This window comes from Pyxicephalus adspersus, chromosome 6 (assembly GCF_032062135.1).
Source record: "Pyxicephalus adspersus chromosome 6, UCB_Pads_2.0, whole genome shotgun sequence".
NCBI classification, from domain to species: domain Eukaryota; kingdom Metazoa; phylum Chordata; class Amphibia; order Anura; family Pyxicephalidae; genus Pyxicephalus; species Pyxicephalus adspersus.
Window position 1 is genome coordinate 28,590,232 of NC_092863.1, and position 11,006 is coordinate 28,601,237.

The 11,006-nt window shown below is 34.9% G+C and overlaps 1 protein-coding gene across 1 annotated transcript in view; it reads right to left on the reverse strand.

Annotated features, from left to right (window-relative positions):
• Positions 1 to 11,006, reverse strand: part of CNTNAP4 (contactin associated protein family member 4) — a 223,077-nt gene that overhangs the window by 210,984 nt on the left and 1,087 nt on the right. The gene's annotated exons all lie outside the window — the stretch shown is intronic.

Here is an 11,006-nt window from a genome sequence, read left to right on the forward strand (position 1 = left end):
ACTCGAGTCCGGACCGCGGTAATCCGCGATCGATGGCCGCGCGTACTTTCGCGCTTCCAGCGAGCGCGGATTTTATTGATGAATCAGGGGCTTTGTGTACTGTTGTAACATCCCTGGAGTACTAGCCCATATGGGAGTACCAAAATACTGAGCAGAAGACTGGCAGCTTTTCATAGACATTTCCACTCAAAGTTTGAAATCTGTTTTACTGCATAATGGCAACTGCTATGCATCAATTCCAATTGGTCACTCAACAAAAATTAAAGAAGAATATGAAAATATCAAAATGGTCTTACAAAAGCTTTGCTATCATGAACACCAATGGTCTATATGTGTTGATTTAAAAATGGTGAACTTCCTACTTGGACAAAGAACCCATGTTTTATTTGCTTGTGGTATAGTAGAGCAAAGCAGGATCACTCGAAAAAAGCGACATGGCCTCCAAAGGAAAACAGGAAAAAACGTGCAGAGAACATCAGTAACAAGCCAATGGTTGACAATGAAAAGATCATTCTCCCTTCACTACACATAAAGCTGGGATTAATGAAGCAACTTGCTAGAACTCTGAACAAGGACGGTGGTTGCTTCAAATACATTTGTAGATTCTTCCCTAAATGGAGTACTGAAAAATTAAAATCAAAAATCTTTGAAGGACCCCAGATTCGGAATTTGATAAATGATTCAAATTTCAGTTACATGACTCAAAGTTACATGATTCAAAGTTACATGACTAATTCTGAAGCTTCAGCCTGGCACAGCTATGTCATGGTTTTCAAGAACTTCTTGGGTAATCATAAAGCACAAAATTATCAAGAAATGGTACAAAACTTGCTTTAAAAAATTGGGTGCTACTATGAGCATAAAGGTACACTATCTCCACAGCCATTTGCAAAAATTGACAGAAAGCTTTGGCAAAACAAGAAACAAGGGGTGAGCTTCCATCAAGATATAAAGGTGATGGAAGAAAGGTATCAGGGCAGATGAGATAGACACATAATGGCAGTCTACTGCTGGAGCCTTCCACATGATTGTCCTGATCATCAGCATAAAAGGAAATCATACAGAGTTTTTCAATTAATTCTTTGTGATTAGTTCTTTAAATATACTGAATATAGAATATATTGACATTAAAGCGTACCTAAATTCAAAAATTTAACTTTATATAAAAGTGTAGACAATCCTTATGTAAGGTAAAAATTCTGTTGTCTGTGCAACACCCCTTTTTCAAAAAAAAGGATGCAGCACCGCCCCCTAATTCTCGATCGCCTAGGTGATTGAGAATAAATAGGAGTGCAAAGCCTGATGGGATACCTACGTCACGCATCCTGGGAGGCTTGGGTGTTCCTTCTGCGCATGCATCTTGGGCATGTGCAGAGGGAGCCTTTTCGCGCGAAGAGAAAAATTTGCTGATCTCACCCATGCGCAGTGAGATTGTTAAATTATTTTTACATCCTTTGTCACCCAATCTCGCGCCTGGGTTGGGTGACAAAGGATGAAGAACCAGGAAGAAGAGGAGAAGATGGCGGCGCCTGAAACGCCTGCCCCGGGATTGGTGCGGGGACGACGCGGGACTCGATGCAAGACACCCTCGGATTGATCAGACTGCCCTGTGGGATTGAAAGTAGGTGTATTTATTTTTGGGGCACTTTTCAGTTTAGGTCCTCTTTAAATATTTCAAAAATGTAGTTTTGTATACATAGGCATATTTAGTTTAATTTTGCTTAGTTTTCAGTTTTCATTAATTTTCTGGGGTTATTATTGAGGTCATTATTTAAAAAACTAGAGCCAATCTAGCAAAACCAATACCATATTTGGAATCTGTGCATCAAACATAACCTAAAATGACTTTAATCTGTTTGGTAAGAAAATGTTTGTTGACCAGTGTTATTTATAGAGGCCAGAAATGTAGATTGTAAGCATGAATGTGGACCAGGGATGCATATCTTAGTGATTTATGAAAACGAGGATGTGTAAGACAACCTCAAGGACTTATGCCACCTATATTTGCATGAAAATCTTTAAAAAATAAGCTATGTTAATAGTAAAGCAGATGTGAAGACAGTGACCAGGATGTGGTGCCGGCAGTTTACTAATAGTTTGGGTATTTTTATACTTCGAAGTTCTTATTCATTTTTGAAAATGTTTCCTTACTGGTAATATTGTCAAAAAATATTCTCAAACACATAATACTCAAATATTTAGTACTTAAATGTTCTGCCCTAACAATATGAAATAGAGAATTACTATGTTTGCCATGGGAAACAAGGGGGAAGGGGGTGCTAATATTCCAAGGTGAATGTTCATGCTCTGCCCCGCCTCCCGCACCGACACATGCAGCGACGTCACCGGGAAACCCCGGAGATCGTCACTGCACTCGCCGGGAGAAGAAAGAAGAGGACAGACGTGTCCGGAGGAGCTGCGGGGACGGGGTAAGTATATTCTTTCAATTGTAATCCAATGGTCATACAATGTATGACAATCGGATTGCGATATAATGTCTGTTTACCCACCTGAGAAAAGTTCGGGTTTAACACTTTTTGCAAGTGTTTTTACCCCGAACCAAGGTCGGGTTTAACGGCCGGGGGGTTAAACACTTTTATGATGTTTGCTTTCAGTTAAGTAATATTATAGTATATTTATATAGTAATATTTTTTATTATAATTATTATTAATATCACACATATTGCTTATTAATTTATTAGTAAAATCAATTTCGAATTCATTAAAACAGTGAAACATTAAACATCATAAACAGTACATTTTTCACACAACATAGGTTCATCCACATATATAATGAAAGCATTACTGAAGTGGCACTAAACTGATGTGTGTTATAATAAAATACAAGTGCTACAGTTTAAAGGTGAGAAAATATCTATGCTATCCTTGATTGTTAGTATAATAACAATTCAGTTCAGGAATACTGGCCATGGTTTTCTTAAAATTCTGGAATTGGCTGTTTCTGACCACTGTTTTAAAATGTGTAAGTATATATCCACAAGACATCGTTTGCATTCACTGCCTGCCTGAGAACTTCTTTTCTGCATCATCAAGAAAAACAAGATCTTGAGTTCAAGTTTAGCAGTATAGGCTTGTACACATAAGCATTACACAGAAGAACTGATCAGACACATGTGCATTTGCTCAGAGTAGGGACTAGGTTTTCAGTTAGATGGCTCTAAATATAAGTTATTATCATTATGCTCATGCCAGTAGAATACTAAATAAGATATTAGTGTTTATTAAGGGCCCCTGGTGAAGAATCTTTCATGTCAATGTGCTTCAATGTAAGTAACTGCTTTTCTGCCAGGCAATGTTTCAGTGAAAGTGAGATTAACAGCTTCATAAATAGACCCCAATGTATTATTTAAGGTATGTGTAAAACATGGTTTTGAATAGAGTATGAAAAGGTTAGACTGTCTATTTTTGGACTTTATCTAGAAGGTAGAAGTTCTCTTTAAGGAATTTCATCTGATTTTCTGATGCCAAGACATGAAAGGAAGGGAAATATCTGTATTATAAAGGAAAATCTGTATTCAGACATCAAAAATTTAACCGTATAAAGGTTTTAACCCTTCCCTACTCTACATACATTGTACACTATACTTTCCAGCATAGATACTGTATATATTTATAATTAATTTAAGGAAAGACAAATAACTATCAATTAAATATATTATATCAGTCTTTCTCTGCCTTTTTACATAGGGGAACCCTTAACATAACTTTCGTGTCCCCAGGGAACCCCTTCAATAGTTAGAAGAATGGTGGTCATTGGGAAGAAGGGCACTTACATTGTTGGCCAGTGGAAAGAATGACACCCATAGATAGCCAAAAAGATTATTGATGTCACTTAAACTGATCTCAGAGGCACAAATTGTTTGCTGATTGGAAACCTCTAGTAACTTCTGGAGGAACTCTAGAGTTCCACGGAACCATGGTTGGGAAACACTGTATTAGGTACTGAAAGCATAGATATTCTTTTAAGGGGGATAATGAAGTTTCTAGCCTTGGGTATATATTTTACAATAAATGAAATGATAAAACATTTTAAAATAACCATGAGATGACAATATTTATTATATTTTAACTTACTGTAATGACATTACTTGTAATAATCTTTACATGCCTACTCTGCCTGTCTGCACAACCACTCACTCTTGGCTGTTGCTGTTCAACAGTCGTTTTTTTTTCTTAACCAAACAACAAATCTGTTCTCTTATTCCAATAAAATTCCAACTCCACAACCTGTGCTCTAGACCATATTCCCTCCCAGCTAATTTCCCACTAAACTTTTATTCCTACCCTCACTTCTGTTTTCAGTCTATTAGATCATTATTAAGCAAAACAGAGGACATGTTATCAACGATCTCTCAAAATCTAATGACTATACCATAGTATGTATTTGAGCCACTGGACTGCTCCTCCACTAACTTCTTGTGTGTCCCAACCATTCCACCTAAACAGCCCTCACAAAGGTAGCCATTGATTTCCATACTGCAATTTTCCCTTACTCATCCTTTCTACATCATCATCCTTTCTTCATAACTTTCTACTACATCAGACTCTCTGTTTTGGAGCTCTATCTCCTTCATTTTTCTACAACTCTGACCCATGTCCCCTGTCTGTCTGAAATACAGAAGGGCATGGTTCTCAGATCCCATCTCTCCTCCATCTACCATAATGGTCTGGGGCAGTTATTTCTATTTTTTGCAATTTAGTACCACTTCTGTGCAGAGGCCATTCACCCTTAGTGCTCAACTCTTCTTTCTTTCCCTGAATGTCTATCTGCTGGTTACTCATTCACATCTTTTTGCCTCCTCAAACTTAACATGTGTAAAACAGAGCTTGTGGTGTGTCTACTATCTCAATTCAGCTCAACTGCTTATATATTATACTGCATAAATATTATGAAGGTAAAGAACATCCCAATAACTTTAACCACTAAGCTCAAAGTCTTGGTGTACTATTTGACTCTGGTCTCTTAATTAGGCCTCATAATATTTTTTTTACCAACTTTCTGTCACTGCCATCCCAAAAAACAATCAGAAACCTTCACCTTTCTCATACAGGATGCTACTAAAATACCTGTACACCCCTTTGTCAATTTCCATCTGGACTACTTCAACATCTGCCTCTGTTCCCTACCAACTAACTATATCACCTCTTAAATCCCACTGAACTATGATGCTTCCCCTAATAACATCTACTTCTTATTCTGCTCCTCTCTGATAATCTGTCCACTGACAGGCAATAACAGTTAAACTGCTTCATAACTTGTACTACCAAACATTTCCTCTCTAATTTCCAAGCAATAATCACAATATATGCTCTGTGCACAAAACCCTTCTATTCTTCACCCTCACACTTCCATATCCAAAACTTCTCACAGGTTTTACATCTCCTTTGTATTGTTCCTGTCTACTGCTTCCATCATGCTCTGACCCTCTAAACCGCCAAGCACCCTTTCATGTACCTTTTCAAATATACTATTGCCATACTTACACTATGTATGCATATCAGCTTTCCCCTTACATTAGCTGTCAAATGACCTGCCACATATACTGTTCTGGTTTTGTCACCATATTTAATGTTTCCATTTCTCCCTGATACTATTGTTTCTGTCTTTGCTGTCATGGTTCTTCCTAGGTAATACTGTATTGTTGGGTTTTATTTATTTTTTAATAATTATTGTATGTAATTAATGTATGTTTTTATTTACTTGTGTTAATGGACATCCGTATTCTAAAGGTATTATACTGTATAGGTAGAAACTGTTATTGTATTGTTACCCACTTTTATTATTTATTATGTCTTGTGTACAGCACTATGGAAGATGATGGTATATTATGTTATATAAATAATATTAAAGATGATCCAATACATATACATGGTAAAACCCATGATACATTACAAACAGAGAAGAAAGATTTTACTGATATCCCACATCCCTTATCACTTCTCCAGGGTGTTAGGTGTATACATTCACAAAAAATTGACCTTCTGACCCTGGGACCCAATCAGCATTATCACGCTTGATAGGTACATTGAAATGAGTTTTAATAAACTGGGGAAGGCATTCATCCAAACATCAATGGCTCTGGAGGTGAACTTGACACCTCCATAAACTAAACCTTTGTCAATTTCTGAGGTCAGTCACCCTGAGATGGACTTATCAAAATAATACAATAAACACAAAAAATAGGATGTTTGTGTGACAGCCCTTTACCTGAAAACTCATGTGTCCCAGCACAGTAGATTTCAGATAATGGCTAGTCCTTTGCTCTAAATGATTTATTGGGACCTCTAAATCATTGGATCTATCCTTGTACTAATGTGAGATCAGTTTAAATAGTATTTTTCTACTATGCATGAATTTATATATGATCTAACTGAACTATTATATAAACACTGCAAATCTTAAAAAACTAAAGTAAAACTGATGATGGATCATAAAAGTGAATTGAACATCTGACAGCCAAACCATCATTTAGGCGTGATGACGATACAAACATGTTTCTACACTTCTCATGCCCACCTTATTTTAAAAGAACACCCAAATTCCCAAAGACTTGGTGTTAAGAAGGGGACAGTAAAAGTCTCAAACACTATGCCTACCTCCTTAATCATTATTCTGCCCAAACAGGCCTACAATCAGGTTGCATTTATATTGCATCTACAATATACAAAATTCAAACAATAATGGTTTCTGCACATAGATACATTAACAATACAGAACAAATAATATTGCAGAAGCTAATGCTTTCCAGTTAGAGAGATTCAGTTTTGAAGTTAAGAGTCAACATGATTATTTTTATCTTTATTATTTTTACCTTTATTTGCTAGGCTATGTACTATGCACTGAATCTTCTGAATCTTCTAGAAGATCTTCTGAATCTTCTATATATTGTATTACGTAGACATAATTCTTAAGAATTCTTATTCTTATGTATATATTCTTATTTTTCTGTATGTTTTTCCGAAAAAGGAAAGGAACTAGGAATATCTTTATAGCGCAAATGGTCTTTGTAAGCCTTACAATGTTATTACCAATTACAAAATGAAAGTCATAATTTATGGCCAATACTCCAAATACACCTAAAAATCTTTTTTTATTCAAAAGAACAAGAATATTTAATTCAAGACATTGACTGAAATGTAAGAATGCACAAGTGAAATTTACTGGCAAAAGAGAGTTCTAAAGAGCAAAGAACTGTTTTCTTTTAGGTATTGGCATTATGATAGACACAAAGTCAATGTCAGATGGAGGCTCATTTCAACAAAATGGCTTTAATTTACAAAAGTTCATAGTCAGCAGCAGAATTGTAATGTCTGTGTTTAGTGATGGGAATTGCATTGACATCTGCATTTTAAAGAAATGGGTAATTGATTCACAGTTTTTTTTCTCTCCAACAATATGTGGAAAATTGAAGTTTAAATGGTTAAAGACATCTATTATACTGCTAAATAAAAGTTTAGATGTGCAATAAAGTAAAAAAACATTTATACAACTTTCTTTAAAAAAAATGGCACATGCATAGATGGAAATTTAGAACCAAGTTAAAGAAACATCCACAGCATGGAGTTAATTGTATTCACGTATCTGCACAGAATCCTTTAGACACAATATTAACACATGATACAAAATTCCAACTAGACAAGAGATTTAATTATATGTCAAGCAATACTCATAGGTTTGTACTAACAGTATACACATATCTGCACCTAATTCACTATTATGCAAACTAGCATTAAAAAGATTGGCTAAACTTGGCTACCTATGCTTATACACAATGCAGTTATAATATCACCATACATAATATCACACCTAATCTGTTCTTAACTACTCCTGGGTCAGAAAAATAATATTAAATAAATTAAAAAAACACATGGATAATAGGTACTAGATCAGCAAAGGTCAATACAGAAAAATGAGGAAATGCAATCTTTTAACAACATTACCCCTATGTAGGGTTTATTTTCTCAAAAGTCTTAATATTGTTCATTTTCTGTCTTGTTATTGTTGTCTTGAGCTGCTAAAATGTAGGCACATCCCTCAATAAATCAGGTTTTGAGTTTTCAGTTTTGTCATTGGGAAGCTTCTTAGAACATTGGGGGGATTGGAAGATTTTCAGCTTCCAAGATCCTTGCCATGACCCATGTAGCAGCCTTACTAGGATCACTCGTGCACCATAGTGGTCATGCAACCCTTGCTCAGCCTGTACTGGAATAACCATAGTATAGAGAAATAGAAGTTTGCACAGTTTTACTCTACTCAGGATGTGGTGCAATATTTTAAAGAAGCATTTGAGCCAGGATGTTTGAATTAAGGTCTTTAGGTCAGATACAGACGGTTCCAATATTACAGGCAAGAATTATCAGTTCTGGATGAAGCAGTTCTTTAATATTTTATTAGACCTTAAGCAAGTAAAGTCCACATTTTATTTTGTACAGGATAGGGAAGATATACAACTCCTCATTTTGTTTAACATGTGTCCAGTTGGGGACATTTTACTATATTTACTGACCTGAAGAGACAACTGGAAATTATATATTACATTACAAACTTTACAAAAGGAAAGAGATACCCTTTGACACCAGAATAAATGTCCCCATTAGAGTCATTCTGTTCTAATCCCAACTTCAACTTTTGGACCCTCACTTTCATGAAGGCAACAAGCACATGGACACAACACACAAGGGGCATCAATAAAACAATGGACTGCTAATCCCTCGTTACTTTAATTTAAAACTTGGACTTTAGAGACATTTTAAAAAATACATCTGTAAATTGTTTTACAGGTCATTACCAAGTTTTTATTTTAATTTTTGGTCAGGTGAGTTGTAGCATATGCATATAACACTAATAATAATTAAAACTATTTTATAGCCAATCTGAAATTCGTGGACCTTCAGATAAGTTAGGTAAATCAATTTTAATCTAGTCATTACCAGTTTACAGTGCTGTTTCATTGGCTTCTTTCTGTGTTTTTTAGGAAAGTAGCAAAATAAGTCTTAATGCTTAATATGCTTTTGTTAAAATATTTATAAGAAGAACAAGTTGTCTGTATTTGCATCTACTGTCAACTTGAAAAAAATAAACCTCTGGAAAGTTTTTAAATACAAATTCTTGTGCATACCAATAATTGGTTGAATGTTCACATCAATTCCATGCATTTGATTGTGGATTATCCATTGCTCTTTCGAGAGAAAAAACAATACACCTCGAGTCTATTTGTGTTACATGACCCAGTTTCAGGCTACCAGCCAGAAGCTGATTTACTAACTGACTGATTACTATTGCAGTACCCGGCACAGATAAAACAAACTCACGACATATTTAGTCGTTTCCTTAAAACTTTTCTACACTAACACATGTTTGGACTTTCTGAACTGGTTTCATCATGTTCTGTTTGTTACTACAGTACAATAAAACCTCTCCATTAACTTTATGTTCTACTTTTTTAATGGTTCAAAGAATTACCTTTTCCCAGCGGTGTCATACAGGAAATATACAACAATTTTAGGAAGCCAGTCAAAGGACTTGAATAAAACTCATATTAGGTAAACTTCAAAGTAATTTATTATCCAAGTAATTTTGAAGTCAACCAAATACACATAGCACATCTGAGATTCTATGAGTAGGAAATTGGGCTGCATTTATTTACTTTCATTGATTACTTTTAGGTTTACAAAATTAATAATAACAAAAAAATTCATTTTGCATTAACCTGGTTGAAATAATTCTAAGGCTACTGTAAAATAAAATTGCACCATTAACAAAATGTGTTCAATCACACCTACATTGAATGTTTAAAAACAAAGTGTCTATTTATTTTTCAGGAATGGATTTTATTCATCCACATGTTTAAAAATCAATGATAACAGCTTTGCACTCCTAATAACACGTTAAGGCTGGAAAAATATATTTCACACTGATCATGAGCGACTGTTCGTTTAAGAATTAAAGCATTTCCTTACTTTTTTCATGATGGTATCAGTATTGTAGAGGATGTATTTATTTTTTTTGTCATGCATGCTGTATCTTACTTTGAACAGCATTTTGCTTTGAATTTGTTATACTCTTCAGTTCTAGGCACTTTGTTGCTTTTTAATATTTTATTCCCTGTGCTACTACCATTCTTGTGCTTCCTAAATTGTTAGAGTGACCTCTAGTGCTTTCTAAATATCTCCATGCAGCAGGATAGGTTTCCTTAGCAGGCTACACATAACAGTCATAATCCACTCATCCCAATTCCATGCTATGCTTTATCATATATGAAGTCAAAATCTAACACTCCCTATGATATTTAAACAAAACACACATTGGTGCTGAAAGCCAATATGAAGTCCGACTGCATAATACATTAAACCAGATAAGCAGAAGATCAATTTCCCTTTGCCTTTTATCCATAGGTATGAATGGGTAAAAGGCACTAGCAATGAAAGAGAACTTATCTAGACAACTAAGCACAGCAGCTGATGGGATTTTCACAGCTTTGTTTCAAAGCTAGGGAAAAGCAGCAGAGATTCACAAAAAGCTTTAAGTCTGCAAACGATGGTATATTTCAACCTCTTTAGTGCAATTCAGTGCAATTTACTACCTCCTGCTTTGTGCAAGCCCCACATGAAATAAATGCTGTCATTTATGTCTGGTAGTGAATGTTAGCAGCCAAATGGGTTATCACTCTACAGCAAATGACAATCCTTAACACACGGCTTAGTATGCATTTATTTATTGTATTTTATATTATCTATAGGAAAATACGCCTACTCTGTATAGTTCACAGAAACTTCAAGTCAGTTCTCAACAATGGAAAAGCAACTTACATATATACATAATTTGTGTGTAGTATAATATATATATATATATATATATATATATATATATATAATATACTGTATATATATCACACTATATATGTATATATAAATATTTATGTGCACACACACAACTTACATATATACATAGGTATTGTGTAGTACAGTATATATATATATATATA